Here is a 19,332-nt window from a genome sequence, read left to right on the forward strand (position 1 = left end):
ATAATCTTGGCCAGTGAGTTGTGCCTCTGTTTGTGCTCAGTCTGGGTAATCTTTTTGCAGCAGCTGAGGACATGATCTACAGTTTCGTCAGCTTCTTTGCACAATCTGCATTTTGCATCATCCAAGGATTTTTCTATTTTGGCTTTGATTGAATTTGTTCTAATGGCTTGCTCTTGAGCGGCTATATCAGGGATTAGTTTCCCTTTTCAGACTTCCAGTTGTTAACCACAGCCACGGTCTTTTCATTGTCCACTTTGTCCTAGATCTTCTCCAGAAATTGGCTGTGCAGAACTTTGTGCAGTAGTGGCGTAGGAGGTTAAGAGCTCATGTATCTAATCTGGAGGAACCGGGTTTGATTCCCAGCTCTGCCGCCTGAGCTGGGGAGGCTTATCTGGGGAGGCTTATCTGGGGAGGCTTATCAGGGTGTTTGTTGTGAGGGAGGAAGGGCAAGGTGATTGTAAGCCCCTTTGAGTCTCCTGCAGGAGAGAAAGGGGGGATATAAATCCAAACTCTTCTTCTTCTTGTGCCAGCTTTCAGTCCTCATTTTAATCACATTTTTTTTGTATTTTTGTTTGGTTTTCTGGATCTCCAGCAAATTTCTGTTCTTCACCTCAAGCAATCCCTGTTCCTGACTTTAATTCACATAATCGACCAGCTCATGTTTCTTCTCTTCCACTGTTTGCTGTACTTGCAGTAAGCCTCTGCCACCAAATCTCCGGGGAAGGTATAATCTATCAGTGGGCCTTTCCCCACTTACCCTTTTCCGAGGGCAATTCCTAGTGTGCGGCATCCCTGGCGCGCGCCCGGGCATCCCCACGACCCCGCGCTTTGCGCGGGGTCATCAAAAGGCGCCCTTTGAAAGAGCGCTAGGAATGCCTTGCGCTGAGGGGCGCGACAGCAGCAGCGTCGGGGCGGCTGCGCTGTCGCCACCCCTCTCAGTGGGGAGTGCCGAGGGACCCCGCGCTACTCTCCTCGAGTAGCGCAGGGCTTAAGGTAAGTGGGGAAAGGGCCATTATCACTGTGTAGGTGTAAGGCATGGTGCATTGTCATAAGCTTTCGAGTTTTTCTATCCAATGCATCCAACTCAGCCTGTGTCCAGTTGATGATTCCTGCAGCGTACCTGATAATAGGTATGGCCCAAGTGTTGATGGCCTTGATGGTATTCCCACTATTTAACTTAGATTTCAAAATTTTCCTGACTCTCTGAGTGTATTCTCTGCTGACCACAGTCTTCACTTGCCTGTGCTTGATGTTATCCAGCTGTAAAATGCCCAGGTATTTATAAGCTGCCTCTTAGTTGCACTTGATGAGTTGGCTATCAGGCATTTCTATGTCATCACTCTCAGTGATCTTGCCCCTCTTTACTGTCACAGTGGCACACTTTTCCGGGCCAAATTCCATTGAAATGTCTATGCTGAATATTTGGACTGTGTTTACTAGTGACTGTATTTCTGTGTCTGATTTCCTGTACAGCTTCAAATCATCCATGTACAGCAAATGTGAGCTTTTTTTCCCGAGTCTTTGCCCATTTGATATCCCAACTTTGTTTTCTTTTAAATTACTGTTAGTGGGATCATGGCAATGATAAGTAGTAAGGGCGATAATGAATCTCCTTGGAAAATTCCTCGTTTAATATTGACTGTTCCGAAGTTTTCATTTCCAACTGTCAGTTCAGTTTTCCGCTATCTCATTGCTTTTTCAGTGAATACTTGAATGTTTTTGCTGATGCCAATTGTTTCCAAGCATTTAATGTTCCAATTATGAGGCAATGAGTCAAATGCCGCCTTATAATTGATCTAGACCATATTATTATTATTATTATTATTATTATTATTATTATTATTATTATTATTATTATTATTATTATTATTATTATTATTATTATTATTATTATTATTATTATTATTATTATTATTATTATTGAGGGACAGATTCACCCAATATGCACAATCACCATTTAGTCAACCAAGAGCCATTCCCAATTGAAAGAGTGGTATATTGGTTAGAGGGCTGGACTATAGTCAGGGAGACTCTCCATACATTTCATAAAATGTAATGATGGAAAAATGTTTTTCTGCCCATCTGTACAGTAAAATGTAACAGCTGAGAAGTGCTATAATCAAAACAAGCATAGATGTTACTCATTATTATAACTTTGCAACTTTTCCTCCCTATGTAGCATCTGAAAAAGTACCTTAGTCTGCCATGTCAGTCTCTTCTCTTTTATTGAAGGAAATTACCATTTATAGGTGACAGAAATCAGCATGTTTCACTGAGCGTCCTTGAAGGTTTAGGTTGATCTTTGGCACAGTTCTGCAGGGCTGGAACAGCCTGAAATGCTGCTGAAGGAATCTTTTGACACCGTGTCATTTATTCAACTGGAACTGGCAGAGTGTGGGTTGCTGTGGCTGGTGGGTGTTTTAAATGACTCTCCACAGGACAAAAACTGGCAAGTGCTAGGGTGGGCTTGCTTGTACAATGTATATGGGTCAGGAATTCTGCTCGGGGTGGGTGGGGCATAATTCAGGAATATCATCCTGTTCCATGGTTAAGTTGTCTGGAGATTTCCACGAACTTCCCAGTGTTTATTCTTAAACTGTGGCCTGTTTATATCCAATTTTGGTGTGTGTGTGGGGGGGTGTTATTCATTATTATTGACCCAGAGTGCCTATCATATTCTTTATTTTATCTTCACAACAAGCTTGTCTGTGGGTTAGGATAGGAGTGTGTCACCCCCATTCTGTTGTGCCCCTGTACTATTCAGTAACAAGACTTCACGTTCAAATGATTTTCCTTATTCAAAGCAGCATCAGGATTAAGCATTTAGACATCCATTAACAGAATTAAGAATTGAGCACCAAAACAGTTTCCATTATACCCTCTATTTCCTCCCCTACATCGCTTGGAACCACCCTTTGGCACTCATCTTCAAGGGGAAGCAGGGACCCCTCCATTCCCATGGGAAAATGGAGGCATGGCCTTCACCAAATCAAAACAACCCATACTCCCCACCACTTTGAAGTGTTAAAGACAGCAGCTGCCTAACGAGCTGATTAGCCCTTGCCCAAAAGTGAAACTAAGACATTTTCCCCACGGTCCAATTATCCTGGGATGGGGAGGTGAAACATACTGGTTTGTGGATGATTTTCGCATGACTTCTGGTCCTAAATTGGGGCTTCCCTGTGATAGGAACAAGATCCACCAGACCATGGCCACACAGCCCGGAAAACCCACCAGAACCAATTGAATCCGTCCATAAAGCCTTTGACAATACATTCCTTGTGATATTTCCCTTATCCTAGAATTTTCAAAAATCACCAAATTATAGGTTCTTTTTAAAAATCCCAGTGTGAACCAGCTAGGGCCTGCTACTGTGCAAAAACCAATCAGGAGCACAGCCAGTTTATTTTTCCTGCCCAGCCTCCTGATCTCCCCAGCTGCCATTCGTTTAAGCTGCCACTCAAAAACAACAGCCAATCAGAATGCAGGATATCATGCATGCTGATAGGTGCTTGCAGCTGCCAATGAAAAACAACAACCAATCAATCAAATACAAATAACAAATAACAAGACCTTTAATGGCATCAATGCACAAAATAAAACATATTCAGAAAAATCAAAGCAAATGCTGAAGATAGTAAAATTACTCGTGAGAGCTAAAACCCTTAAATAAAAATCTGGTGACCATCTCTATAATATGTGGCTATTGGTTGTTAAGCGAATAGGCTACTGTTTCATGATCTTTTCTCTCTGGTCGCTTCTTTAGAATAACTTCGATAAAGTGACTGTATGGGTGCCAAGTTGTTACAGAACAGGAGTATGTGTACTGTCGTTTTAGGAAGTCTTGCTGAGCAGGAACAAAGCCTTTTGCGTTTTGGGATATTTGGATATCGACCTTTATCTGGGTGTCCTGCACAGAATGGCAGACGGGAATTTTCCCTGATGGTGGATAGTGCGGAACTTACAGTGAGCGAGTGGAAAGGAGGGAAATAAAATGCCTCCTGCCTGGCTGTTTGTGCAGGAGCAGCTCCAACTTGGGATTTTGCAAAAAGATAACTGGCTTATCAATTTTAAAAAAATACTGGGTTGAAGGAAATAGAATGGGACCCCCAAACTCATTTTGGGGATGGGACCTATGCGAAGTGCCCCCCGCAACAGTTTGTATTGTACCCTACACCCATTATATTTGCCCTGGGCCGAATCCACCAGATACATTCCACATTATATTTGTAGAATTCGTAATTGGTTTTCCTTGAACCAGTATCCATATTTTGATTTATCAGAAAGGTTTGTCATTAGCTGCAATATTGCTTCCTGAAAAGCTTTTTGACGTTGACCTATTTAAACTTCTGTTGACGAAAGCTAACAGTGTAGTTCACTCAATGGTACAGTGTCACAACACATATCTGTAATTAAGAGAGATTAAGACCTTATGAATGATTCATTCTTTTTCTTCACATGACTCAGTGTTTTTCCTTTTTCTGTGTTCTGGTTTGAGCTCCTCTATTTTTAAAAGAAAAATGCTCCTTTTATTAGTTTAAAATGTAAAATTGATGGTATACAATCATAAAATAGATGGAAATGCTCAGTGATACTTTATTCTCTTATAAATCAGCTCTGGTACTGAACAAATTCCATTACATTAGAAAAGGTTTTTCTAATAGATTTTGTTCTTGGATCCTTACTAGAAGCATCAGTGCAAAGTGCAGTTCTGAGGGCTGGACAGGCTGTGACAAATGGTAATGGTGCAATTACGGCACCACTAGTTTGCTCCCTATGGGGATATTTTTGCAGTGACCTGCAGTAAAATGGAGGGTTGATTAGGCTGTGCATGGGCACCACTGTGGCAGCATCTCTAGAAACCACACCGCAGCAGTTCATGTCAGTGTGTCCCACCCCCCATGCCACCCCAAACCAGATAAGTACCCACTCAGAGCAAAGGGTACCATAGAAGGAGAAGGGGGATGTCATGACCAATGTTTGCAGTAGTGAGAGTCACCTGGTTATTGGCAAAAGTGCCATGCAGCTGGTTACCCACACTACTGAGGGCATCCCCACACCAACCACTGCAGTACCTCTGGTTATGGCAGAACTGGAAGAGGAGCCAGCAGGGCAGGCTGTTGGACAGGGGCCTGAAGTGCCAGCAGTGGCCCCCCAGCTGCCTCTCCTCATGCATCTGTCCCTTCGCCATATCCTTTGCAGTAGCACATAGCCCCTGCTGATGCCTAGAGGCATGGACACTGGGCAGCCCTTCCAGTCACTGCTGGCCCCTGGGGAAGGCTTTTCACCATGTTTGACAGTTGCTCACACTCAATCGCTCACACTCAATCGCTCACACTTGTCACATTTGATTGCTCACACTTGATCCAGCTGCTCACACTTGATCGCTATCAGCATGGATGATAGAGTGGGGGTGGGTGGGCTGAACTAGGTGCAAGCAGCATGCCTAGGGACCCAGAACAAGGCTAGAATCCCCCACGTTATGTGGAACATCAGCAGGTGTGATACCTGGTTCTGGAGGATGGGGTCCACCCCCTTCTCTCCACCTAGTCACCACCATCCAACCTCCATTGTCATCTAAAGATGTTGAGTCCAACTGCTGCATGAGTTCACCCTCAGCTGTTGCCCCTGATGACTCTGAGATGCCCAGTGTCTGCATGATGACCAACCTGTCCATCACTGTATGCCTCAGGGAGAAGTTGGGGAGACAGAGCATAGAACATCAGGCGAAGTAGGCCTCCAGTCCCTCCCACTGTGGCACCACCAACCAACCTCATGATCCTTTCACTGCACTCTCCCCTTGTCTCTGCAGCCTTACAGTTCAGTTAACTTCCCTGTTGCTCAGCTCCATCTCCTCCTGGCTTGTCACAAGAAGCTGGTTGAGGTAATCACCACTAAGAGGTCTCGGAGGAGCCCCTGGCTTGGGAGGAGGCTCCTTGTGGGCAAAGTTGCCCTCCTCCCTGGGCTGAGAGCCTGGATGACAAGACTGGTTCTTTGTTGGCATTCCCCCTCTGTCACCTGTGAAGATAGTGCTCCAGATTCTCCAGACATGCAAACAAATGGTATAGCCTCCTGCTGCACTTTGGAAATATGTATTTCTTGATGGGGCTTACTTCTTGATACTTCTGCTGATATACCATAATTACCCAAGAAGTTCAAATTCTGTCTTCCTTTGCGGCTATCAAGAAGATGAAGGAGTTAATATATGCTTTAACATTGTTAATATGTACATTATAAATCCCCCGTAAAATGTACCATCTCAAAATCTTTTATTGTGGACTTCAGAAACTTAATCTACCTGAAATGATCAACCAAAGGCCAGCTTACTCAATTTTCTCAAATTTTACCTAATCAATTCATATTAAGTTTCCCCATACAAATTCATCATAAGAAATCACTTAATCACATAATCATAACATTAAATGCCTTATTAGCTACTTCAGCTACTTAAGATTTCAATAAAATTACACCTACATTTTCTGTGCCTATTTAAATACAACACATATTCAGTTTCTTTTGTCCAATAGGTCATAAAGAATGAGTCATTAATTCTGTATGCATATAAATGGCTATGCACATGTTAAAATAAACTGGAAATTTAGCGGAGGGCATCGTGTAAGGCAGCTGCCCTAGAAACTGAGTAATGCTCCTTGAGAAAAGTTTCACAGGTTTTCTGTTCAGAGACAGATATAATATTCTAGAATTGCAGCATTTACAACGCTGGCTCGGGTTGCTTTCACACAGCAAAGATTCTTTGTGTAGCTCTCAGTGCTGCTGCAAATGTCTCTGCATTTCTCTCTTATTGTTGCTGCAGCATAGCTTTTTCCCAGTCAGCTTCCATGGTCTCCAACATCTACTTTTTAATGCTGGAGGCATGCAGAGAAGGTTTTTTTTTTTACAATACCACCCATTATGGGTGAAATATCCTTTCCACCCTGGATTTTCTGAACTGAAAAGCAGTTGCATGGAGTGGAGGTGGAGATAAAGATGGTAGAGTGGCAGGAGACAAAGCTGGGCCTGTGTGAAAGTGACACGTGGGAGTGTTTCAAGAAACACTGAAAGTGCCAACCTGAGGGAGTTCAGGTGCTGTTCACTCACAACTCAGCCAACTGTTTCAGATTCAGGTTTGTTGGCCACTCATAAATCATGGCTTGTTCATGACTTGCCAAAACATTTCAACCTGCTGTTGTGGATTCTAAGTCAGCAGCTGCTCATGAAATATGGTTTGTCAGTTCAGATGGAATGCCTAACTATCATTTGAATAGTGTTATTCATATCTGCGTTTCTGCAGTTTTATACCTGTTTAACTGTGATGGCTTGTTCCAAAGAATTTTGGAGGTTATAACAAAGATGCCTTACAAGAAGATAACTAAAAATAACAGTATTACTTTCACTGTGCAGTATTTACTTAAGCCTGAGCCTAAACTCTGTAAATAGCACCTAATAAAAGCATTTAATAATACATAGAAGGAGTGCAGGTGTAGGCAGAGCCAGTGTGCTAGAGTCGTTAGTTTAGGATCTGGAAGATCCAGGTACAAATCCACATTCTGCTGTGACCGTCTCTAGGAGACCATCAATCTAATCTGCTTCACAGGCTTGTCAAAAGGATGGAATGGAGGAAGAGAGAGGCCCCTTCTGCACATGCAGAATAATGCACATTCAATCCACTTTCACAATTGTTTGAAAGTCGATTTTGCTATTCCGCACTATAAAATCCAGCTTCAAAGTGCATTGAAAGTGGATTGAAAGTGCATTATTCTGCATGTGTGGAAGAAGCCAGAATGATGAATGCTGTCCCAAGCTGCTTAGAGAAAATATGGGATAAAAATTATTAAACAAAATAAAAATATTAAGGAAAAGATAATAAAACTGATAGGTATATCCTATTTAGCTGCATACATAATCCTGATAGTTGTGCCAAAAGCATCAACCTAGGCTGAATTTTGATATTCCGCACAGTAAAATCCAGCTGCAAAGTGGATTGAAAGTGGATTGAAAGTGCATTATTCTACATATGCGGAAGGGGCTCCAGAGTAGGAACCAGGGACGTACCACCCAGGGGGACATATGTGGTCAAATCGCCTCCCCACACCTCTCTTCCTTCCCTGATGACCTAGTGCAAAAAAAGTTGTTTGGTCGTGGTGGGGGAGGGCAGCTGCCCATATGGGGAAGGGGGTGGTGGAAAACTCAGATTTTGCACTGGGCTACATTTTTCCTAGATACACCTCTGGTAGGAATATAATGGGTGTGAAAGCAGGTACGTGTGATTTAATGCTCTTTGGAATAACTCAACTACAACAGCAGTACTGGCACAAAATTGGAGAGTTATGAGGCAAGTAAAGAAGATTTGACTGCTTGGGCACTCTCAACTCCCATAAGCTATCACTTTAGCTGTTGACACATGAAAATATTATTAAATTACAGTTGCTGAAAATACAAGTAGAATTGTGCAATTAGTATTACAATTTCGTATATTTATATTTTATCTCAAGTCATTATGTAAAGGAATGGGTTAAGGACCCTTTGCAGTAGAAACCTTTGGAATAGAAATCCTTAGCTTATAAAACCAAAAATAAAATCCAGTGACGTTTCCAAGCAAACCTTATTCAGTCATCTATATTTGGCTTCTTTATAAATTCCATTCGTTGCCATGGCAAAGTAAGCTCCAGTAATTTTTTTTCCTTGATTTCTCTGGCTATGTAGGTTTTTCTTTGTCCTTGTGGTGCACAATGGGTGCACCGTATACAAATTTAGCATTAAAGAATCAGAACACAGGAGGAGAAGTACAGTGGAACATGTTTAACACCAAGGCTGTTCCAAATATAGCCTTTCAAAATGCAGTACACTTAAATGCAATACACTTAAAGAGGGCTGATGGGGGATCATGTTTGCATGTCTCCCTCCCTAACAAAAACCCTGCCTGTGGAGAGTTTACACATCAGAGAAAGTCTTAACTCTCTATCAGATTAAGTCTGATAATTCACAGATTTCTGTGTGTGTTGATATTTAAAATGAGGAAATATTCAAATATTGCTCTTGCTTTCTGAAGAAGTATAAAACCTGGAAAACAATGCTATGTGCTTTCTTTACCTTGAGGCCTCTTCACGGTGGAAAAACATGGCTTTTGCCATATGTTTCAAAGGCATGTTGATCATAGCCAAATGAGAGTTCTCATCAGGGTGTATTCTTACTGTAATTGTTTTAAAATTTGTGTTTTGAATAAAAATGTATATATTCCACACAGCCCGGAAACCACACAGCACCCCAGTGATTCCGGCCGTGAAAGCCTTCGACCTTCCAGATACAAAGTGGGGACTCATTCAGCTCCAAGTAATAAGAAAGGGAGAAAATGTGATGGGCTGGGAATAAAGATCTATTCATTCAGGGTATCAAACCTCATGGCTTTTATGGGATGCTACCAAATGTTTTTATGGGACTGTTAATCTCAGTGAATTGATATGCCAAAGGACAAAAAGACCTTCATTAAGACACTTGTTTGCAGAAGGATCCAGATCCCTAAAAAATCAAGGGAAGGGAATTAGCCTCAGCAGAGGCAAAAGTGAAGGCAGCATGTCCATTCACTCCAAGATCAGTCACCAAGGGAGACTAGGGAGGGTGGCCAATTCCTAAACAATGGTGCAGCTATGCCACTTCTTGATCTTTGATTACAACTTATGCTTGGTTCTATACACAATAAAGTTCAGTTACAGGTTATATTACAGAACCAGACTTCACTGTGTTTCTTCACTTTCACCTCAGGCTTTGACTGTACCACTTTTGGTCATAGAAGTTGCCATTTTGGTAGATAAGAATATGGTGATGAAATTTCCCTTACTTATTTTAATAAAATTTGTACTCTGAGAATTTCCTATCTGACAAGAAAGGTGATTGGAAAAGACCTGTTGTAGACTTGAGGAGACTGAGCAGACACCTCAGGGTGGCCAAATTTAGAATGGTTTCTCTTGGTGATATCCTCCCCGTACTACTTCAATATTGGGGTGCTGTGTGGTTTCCGGGCTGTATGGCCATGTTCTAGCAGCATTCTCTCCTGACGTTTCACCTGCATCTGTGGCTGGCATCTTCAGAGGAAGATGCCAGAGGAAGATGCCTCTGAAGATGCCAGCCACAGATGCAGGCGAAACATCAGGAGAGAATGCTGCTAGAACACGGCCATACAGCCCGGAAACCACACAGCACCCCAGTGATTCCGGCCGTGAAAGCCTTCGACAATACTTCAATATTGTTGGTGTGCAGTTCTTGATCTAAAGGACATATATTTCCATAATTTGATTCATGAATTATGGAGGAAGTATTTGAGATTTGAGTGTGATGGAGACTGTTATGAGTATGCAGTCTTTCCATTTGGTCTGGCAAGAGCACCATGAGTTTTTACCAAATATATTTCACCTGTAGCACTTAACTGAAGTTGAAGGGTTGCTCTAACTATCCTTACCTTGATGACTGGGTCTTTGTGCCCCCCCCCTTCTAATTACTACAGTCTGATCTGACTCTGGATGTTCTCAGTAGCCTATGGCTTGTAATCAACTTTGAATAGTGTCAGTTGCAGGCAAGGAATCCATTGAGTTCATTGAAGCAGTCTTAAGCTTCATGGTGGAAAAGGGTGAACTGAGGGAGAGGAGCTCTTCCAGCCACCATCATGTGACCATTTGGGCAGGAAAGCCTCAGCTTGAGATGGAGGGTGGGGAAGCACTCCTCAGAAGTTAAAAACCTTCTAGAAGCTTGGAAGTTTAGCTCTGTGGCTGGCCTTCTCTTGCACAGTTCTTATGCATGCCGTAAAGGTGACACTTGATGGACACTGGGCAACAATTATAGATAAGTGCAACACTTTTTAATAACATATAATGTATATATACATGATAAAACTAAAATGTATGAAGCAGAAAAAATTATAGTCATTGCTAGAGCAATGGCTCTGTAAGTGCTGCTCTACCCTGACCTGGGTGGCACAGGCTAGCCCAATCTCATCACATTTCAGGAGCTATGCAGGGTTAGCTTTGCTTGGATGGAAGACCACCAAGGAAGTTAAGGGAAGACCACCAAGGAAGTCCAGGATTGCTTTGCAGAGGCAGGCAATGGCAAACAACCTCTGTTCATCTCTTGCTTTAAAGTCCTATTTGCTGACTATTCCACCACTAAGTGATGCATCAGATAAGAATTGTAAACAACAGTATGTCCTCTGCTGCATAACAGTTTTCATCTTACACATGACTAAAATACCCTATTGTAACAGTAAGGAACAGCAACCACCAAACAATCTAGAAGAATTTTGTTTGTTTTGGGGTGGTGTCCAATTTTATTACTTTGATAACAAACGGATGATGCTGGGAGAGATGATATATTTATACTGAATTGCACCTAATTGCAATACAGTGTAGCTGAATCCTGTCAATGAGGGTGGCATATTTTAATGGAAGAATTAAGTCCCAACAATATCAGAGCCAGTGAGAACACAAGAAAATCAAAGAAGGTTCTGAGAACACAACTTTACTGGAAATCTATTCATGTTCCGGAGGTTGGACATCTTCACTTTCTTCTCACAAAAGTTCAACAGGAATTCTTGACTGTTTGTAATGGGGTGGATCCTAACTCTGTGCTAGGACTTCACTGAACAAAGTTTGAAGCTTTTCTCCAGTCTAAGGTGATTCCTTCAGTTTAAGTGGCTTTTCTTTTGTTGAAGGAACAGCTGCTTAAGTGTCTGGAATGTTCTCCGGAGCAAGGTTGGCTCTATACCAATTTATGTATAGTTTACTGATTTGTTCATAACATTTAAAACATTATATCTAAATAGAGAAATTATATAATTTTTTTAAAAATGCTGCCATCAGTTTTGAAAGTAACATTTTCTCTGCAGATTTGTTCTGAAATACTGTAACTGAAAGTGGGCATCTGTAGTCAAATGCCACTCAGTTCCAGATCTCAGATATCTTCTTTTCATGTCTCACTAATAGCAGTTTATTGACATTGGTTTCCTCTGAGGACTAGAAAGGCAGATTCAACTCTGACAGCTAAGGTCCAGAGTGATACTTTATGAAGCTTTCATTCTGTAAACTCTCTGTTTTCTGTGAATCCTGCAAATCCAAAGTGAGAATGCTTAGGGTTTAACCAGACTGTGAAGGTGATTTTCAAGGCACATCTTGAAATGACCTTTAAAAATCAATGTGTCTTCACTGATATAGTAGCTTTTCTCTGGTCTGATTTGACAACACCAATTCATGTTTTTCATACTTTGGAAACTTCAAGCAGAAATGGTTGAGGTGAGATTCACGTGATCTGTAGACCTGCTGCTTAAAATAGCTCTAAACACCAGCTCTCTACCTCTGGCCATCCCTTTGTATGAAAAATTAGCAATGTTGCCTTTTCATTGCATTTAGCCAAGTTCTTACCATTGAAAACAAACTTGCATGAGTACTTTGGAAAGCCCAAAATCCTTTGATTCAATTATATATTTCTTTTTTTTCTCATGGAGCAAATTATTAGGAAAAGATTGCCTCACCATTCCATGGCTCCAGTCTGAAGAAGTAGCATTTGTGGTGAATTCTGACTCTTCACAGAAACGCTGGGACACAACATCATGTCTAGTTGGACCCTAAAGCCCCTGAGTGGCATCACAAGGGTGTTATACTAAACAAAGAAATGTCTGAGTAGGAATGGACTAACCTTCTTGACTGCCTGTCCATTCTCAAGTGTCTTTTTCACTTGTAGTAGGAAATTTATTTCATTATTTAGGAGATTCAAGCTGCTTCTCCAGAGTCCATCATGAGGCAGTTTACAAGTAAATGCTGGTAATACCATAAAATAGACAACGTCTCTTTATATTTTTTTCCCAATAGTGAAAAAAACAGTTTTGGAACACATCTTTCCATCCTTCTGAGCAGCCCCTATCCTACTATTGAGTGAGAAGATGGTTGAAGGAAATTAATTAAGTAGCCCCTGTCCTACTATTCCTCCATTCAGAATTGCATTCTTCTATTTTGGTTTTTTAAAAAGAAGGAAATTAGGAAAGATATTTGTGACTGCATCTAGACTGGGCTCTGGAATCACTGCTTGGGCATTCTGTGAGTATCATGAACTGAAATAACAGGAGAGGACATCGTGTACCTCATCCTGTGTTGAAGTTGTCCTGGTATTCTTCTTCTGAGTTGGTTCCTTCCTGCTGTTTTCTCATCCATAAATCTTGAAGGCCCATTTCTGCCTCCTCACAGTAAAATTAAGCTCATTCTTATCCTTCCCTGGAGGATTTTTTCTACTGATTTCTGTGCCAGGTTCTCCCTTGAAACATCTGCCTACTTAACTTTCTGCATGGATTGTAGGAAGAGCACACAAGGAAGGGCTAATGAGGGAAACACTTGAAATCCAAAGAGGGCCTAATTGAGGAAGAGCCTGAATCTGCAATATAGGGAGGCACAATACAGGTGCTCATCTAGGATAGGACTTGATATTTTACAAGGCAGCATCTGTGATACATGAGCATAAAAATAATCTTCATAAAATCATGAGCCTTATGGTTGAATCATGGATACTGGCAAAGAAGAAAGTCCTCACAGGTTTATGATTCAGCTTATTTTCCCAGGGAACAGATGGCTGCTGCAGTTTTAATAAATTTTGCACTGTGAATCTTTAGTGAAGCGATTCAGCTTCTATATGAAAAAAGCTACCATATCAATTTATGGGGTCCTGTTAGTGAAGATGGAATAAAATACATTTCAGTGTTACCAGCCTGTTCTCATGTTTAGCTAATGATGGAGTAGTAAATGGAAACAGACAATTTAAATGTTATTTCATTTAAATTCCAATCGACAAACTTAACTGAGATTGTTTTTATTGACCTTTAGTTGTCATCCATGAAAAATAACTTTTTATCTATGTTATGATTTTGTTTTTGTTGTTTCCCAGGTAAAAACCAAAAATAAAGTTTTATTATTAGCTATTCAGAATAAAGACTGTAGAAACTCATCTTTCCTAAAGATTAGGTGCTTGCTTTAAAGGATTTTAAGGAAGTTGTATATTCTCTCTCTCTCTCTCTCTCTCTCCCTCTCTCTCTCTCTGTGTGTGTGTGTGTGTGTGTGTGTGTGTGTGTGTGTGTGTTGTAGCAGAGAATTTGGTATGTCCTGCATTGTATGTCCTGCATTGTCCTAGCATGCCAAGTTGAAGAAGGGTAGGATTCAGTTTGTGTGGAATACTTGTAATCAGAATAGTGTTTGCAATATGCTATAGCCGTGTCTATTATCCTCCGGGGCTGTTTGTATGAACTGCCATATTTCTAAAGTTCTCATAATGGAGGTTCCTTATGAATTCTAAGTATGGACAGCATGAGGACAGAGAGATGAGGTCCCAACTCTGGTGAATTCCGCACAGGGCAAATATAACGGGTGTAGGGCACAATACAAACCATTCGGCAGGGGAGATTTTGCACAGCTCCTGTCCCCCAAATGAGTTTGGCCCATTTTATTTCCCTCAACTGGGATTTTCGAAAATCGCTAAACCAGTGATCCTTTTGCAAATTTGTGGGTTGGAGTCACTCCTTCATGAACAACCAGGCAGGAGGCACTTTATTTCCCTCCCACTCGTTTCCCTCCCACTCGTTAACGTTAAGTTCCACGCTATCCACTGTCAGGGAGAATCTGTCTGCCTACCATTCTGTTCAGGTCACCCAGCAGGTTGTGGGCAGATTCTCAGAGGACCCCACAGTGCACAAAGTCTCCCAAGCATGCTTTCTCCCCGTGGCAGCAAGTATGACAAATCACAGCAACACATTCACTATTGCTTTGCCATTGCAGGGAGGTCTCTTTTTCTTTTTTCTTTTGCGTGTTGCACATGTACAGCTATACAGGTGCAGCCAATCATATTGTGAGATGATAGGCATGGCTGGGAAGGTTCATTTCTGTTTGTCTATGCAGCTACACATGTGTTGCAGGAATTTTTTTAAAAAAGAGTAGTGTCTGGGTGCAAAGGCGCGAAAGTAACACAGACTGTTTCCATAAGCTCCAATCGCTGCCTGCACAGCTCGCATGTGAACAGAAAAAGAGAAATGGGTTCCTTTATAACAATTGCAAGCCGTTATTCATTTGCTGCGTGGAATCCACCTCTTTTTTTCCCAATACAATTTTATAAATATAAACAAGAGTTAAATAGCTAATAAGAGTGGAGGAGGAATAAATCAATGAAACCAATGAAACCACACTGGACTGGAAGGAGTAAACTCTTCTCTGTAGTTCAAATCAGATTCAGGTGTCTACACGGCTTCAGTTTTCCTTAAACTATTGGAAGAGGTTTAGTCTCTGTAATGTTTGACTATTTGTTTTGTCACTTCCACGTCAGTTTGTTTTAGCTCCTTAGGACTTAGGTTCTGCTCCCACCAAGCACTTTACCCTCCTTTGCCAAAATATCTTTTCTTGCCTTGCAGGAGATTTTTTTCTCCAGCCCAATTTGTCTTTCACTTCCAGCATTTTGTCCACCTTCCAAGACAGCAGTTAGAATTTTCATAAATATTAAGCTATTATCCTCAATTGTGAAAACATATTTGCCCTTCAAAAACATTACAAGTAAATTCTAAGAAAATGCAGCCAATTCATGTTTGTTTTTATTGGTCTCTTTGTTTTTAAACATTCAGGATTATCTGTTCCCATCTTTTCAAAAATTAGTCCCTGACCAGCCATTTTAGTGTCCCATAAGCACTTTGAGCGCCCTACTGAGACTCTAGTTTCCTTTCAGTGTCAGGATTTTCTGTGCCTGTGGGTGTATTTTGTTCCCTGACATTGAAGCGAATAAGGCAACCTCTCATTTTGGTAGGTAAAAGCTTAGAAAATCACCCTGTGTGACAAATAGAAGTGTAAACCTCCAGACTTTAATAACCACATCTAGTTGAACAGTCAGCCAAATGCAGTAAGCTAAAAAGTGAAACATTTTACATACATGTGGAATATTAAGTTTTCCTGAGGTATACGTTAGTTGAATTTGAGCAATTTATATTTTTTCCTACTTTGTGCTTTTTGTAGAAGAGAATGGCATGATAGTTTTTTTTCCCTTCCAGGGATTTCATATTTCAAGGAAGGTTAATGGCCATAACATAATTCTCAAGTGGAAAGGATATGCGGCACGGGCTTATGTTGGTAGAAGTGCCCGTCTCAGGACTTATGCCAGCAGACAAAGGATGCTTACACCAGAGCCCAGCCACTGCTGAGCCCTGGGACACCCAGACATGGTGGCCAGCTCTCCACAGGTGTTTCCTTATGGTCCCGAGCTGCATCGCCATCATGGGGGCATTCCCAGAGGTGGAGACAACCTTACTTGCCTTCCACCCCTGGTTTAGTCCCGTTGCACTGGCGGAGCAGGGCTTGGGCATATGCCACAATTTTTGCAATATATCTCTTTTTCCCCCTATGTGGGAGGTAAAGGTTTTTAACTTTTTGGGACTTTCCAAGCTGTGGGAAAGCCTTTTAGAGTGGAAGGGGACGCGGCAGAGCAGCACCATGCCTGCTCACATGACAGCTCTGGATTAGTCTGTAAATGTTTATCAGCAGTGTTCTATGTATAAATTACTTTGTACTTTGTACTGTTGAAAATTAAAATCATATCCCATATTTTACAGTATATAAGGCAAAGGCAGTGTGGCAGTTGAAAGACCCCCCCCCCCCCCCCAGGGTCTTAATAACCTTCAGAAATGAAGATAAATAATTATGGTATCTTTGTGAAAATGTGTGGATTTTGATTAGAGATGAAATCTCCTTTGATACAAGCATGTTGTGATGATGCTCAAGAGGATTTATTGTTTAAATATGTCTACTGAAGATTGTTAACGTAGCCAGATTTAATCAAATTCAGACCTTTTTTATCCTGTTATTGTCTAAAAGCTAAAAAGCCTTTCTTAAACTTGAGACTTGACTGCCTTGAAGAAAATTACGTTTTATTCCAAAATCCTATTTTTGTGATGAAGAGTTGTTTTTTCTAATCTTAAAACGCTGATTGCTTTAAAATAAAGCAAATGTGTATTTTGACAAGTCAATTTTGATAAGAAGATAGCAACCTGCAACATATAAATTGTCAGAATAAAGCACTCCTTTGTGATGGAATATATGTACTTGAATCATGTTAAGGCTGGCCATGTTTGTGATTCCCACACTTTGAATAGTTCAGATGTTAGAAATGAAAGTTAGAAATGAGTGAAAGGTAAGCTTACACTAAACTCTTCATCAAAATCAGTGGGATTGAAAAAGCTTCACTTGGGCTGATTGATGCCTGTTATTTCCATTCATAATGCGATTATGATCATGACTCCTGATAAAATGTACTTTTTTATTTATTTAGGGATGTTTGCAGTATCATTATCCCCTCCTGCATTTTATCCTTATACCAGGCCTGTGTAGTAAGTTAAGCTGAGAGTGACTGGCCAAAATCACCCAATGAGCTTCCATGTCACAGTAGGGGTTCAAATCTTAGTCTGACTTTCTAAATGCTACACCATTCTTAGTATTTAACCTAGGCTGAAAGTCTTTGTTCTTTCTAACACAGATTCATCCCTACTACATAACATTCTTCAGCTCTGACAAGAAGCAAGATTATCTAAACTCACCTGATCAGAAGTCAAAGTATTGACCTCTACAGATCGCTACAAATGGCAGGTTTGTGCTTCTTCAGTTTTGGAGGGCTTTTTCCCATTCTGGCCTGTTGTAGGTTGTTCATTTAGCTGTATGATTTAAAATGAAGAACATTTGGTTAATTAGGAAGCAGCTGTTAGCTTAAGTAAATGACTCATACAGAGATATTTATGGTACATAAGTATTTTTCCAGTCTGTAGAAACTTTAGAAGAAAAATGAAAGGGGAAGCAGATGTTCTGCTATAGTATCCAGATATTCATTACAATATAGTGAAACTGAGGCCAACTTACTTTTCTTTCCACTCATGATAAAAAGAAGGCTGTCATTAAAAAGACATGTTTCAAATATACATCATCTCTTTCATAACCATGTGTTTCATTTAGCTCATCATCTCATAATTTGTTTAATGACAAATTTATTGCCCACTATAGAGAGCATTCCTGGATATGCTAAATGACTGTGGCTTAGAGCAGATGGTTTTGGAACCAACCAGGGGAGAGGTGATCCCAGATCAAATTCTCTGTGGAACCCAGGACCTAGTACGGGAAGTCAGTGTTGTTGAGCCGATAGGGAACAGTGACCACAATGCTGTCATTAAGTATCTCTGCATGCAAGCAAGTGACAACTACTAATGTAGTTACATTCATCTTCAAAAGGGGAAATTTCTCAAAGATGGGGGGGATAGTGCACAGGAAGCTGAAAGGGAAACTCAAGAGAGTCAAAACTGTCCAAGATGCTTGGAAGTTATTTTAAAACACAGTAATAAAAGTTCAGCTGGAATGTGTTCCACAGGTTAGGAAAGGCAGCACCCAGTCCAAAAGAAAGCCACCATGGTTAACAAGGGAGGTTGAGGAAACTATCAGAAAAAAAGATGTCTTTCAGAAAATGGAAATTTAGCTCGACTGATGAAGAATACAAGAAAGAATGTAAATGGTGGCAAAAGAGGAGCAAGTTAGCTGTAAAGCAGGCAAAAAAGGATTATGAGGAACTTTTCGGGCATCCCACATCATAGGAAAGCCCTTTGGAGGAGGCAGGGCAGTACCAGACTGGTGCCATCCCTGCCCACCTGTCAGCTCTGGATTAGGCTGTAAATCTGATTCTTTACTTTTTGCCATTCCATATGAACTTATTTCTACCGTTCCTTCTGAGTATTTTCTTGTATGTAATCATTATCATTAAAGATAAAATTTAAAAAATGATACAATTATAAAACATGTAGAAAAGCAAGATCTGCTGAGGAAGAGTCAGCATGGCTTTTGCAGAGGCAACTCCTGCCTTACAAACTTACTAGAGTTCTTTGAAGGTGCAAACAGAGACTATTGACAAAATTCAGCAATCAAGGAATAAGAGGGGAAGTCCTCCTATGGATTAAAAACTGGTTGAGAAACAGGAAGCAAAGGGTGGGTATAAATGGGAAGTTCTCACAATGGAGAGATGTAGGGCATGGTGTCCCCCCAATGATCCATTTTTGGGACCAGTGCTCTTTAACCTATTCATAAATGACCTGGAAGTAGGGGTGGGTAGCGTGGTGGCCAAGTTTGCAGATGATAACAAATTATGTAGGGTGGTGAGAACCGCAAAGGATTGCAAAGAGCTCCAAGCTGACCTTTATAAATTAGGTGAGTGGGCTAAGAAATGGCAAATGCAGTTCAATGTAGCAAAATGTAAAGTGATGCACATAGGGGCAAAACATCCAAACTTCACATACACGCTACA

At 41.0% G+C, this 19,332-nt stretch overlaps 1 protein-coding gene across 7 annotated transcripts in view; it reads left to right on the forward strand.

Moving 5' to 3' along the window:
* Window positions 1-19,332, forward strand: part of DLGAP1 (DLG associated protein 1) — a 388,995-nt gene that overhangs the window by 189,700 nt on the left and 179,963 nt on the right. For all 7 annotated transcript variants that reach the window (XM_048508637.1, XM_048508636.1, XM_048508638.1 and 4 more), the window contains one exon: window positions 17,530-17,639. The gene's annotated coding sequence lies outside the window, so the exon portion shown is untranslated. The remainder of the gene's footprint in view (window positions 1-17,529; window positions 17,640-19,332) is intronic.

The sequence above is a fragment of the Sphaerodactylus townsendi genome, linkage group LG09 (assembly GCF_021028975.2).
Source record: "Sphaerodactylus townsendi isolate TG3544 linkage group LG09, MPM_Stown_v2.3, whole genome shotgun sequence".
NCBI classification, from domain to species: Eukaryota; Metazoa; Chordata; class Lepidosauria; order Squamata; family Sphaerodactylidae; genus Sphaerodactylus; species Sphaerodactylus townsendi.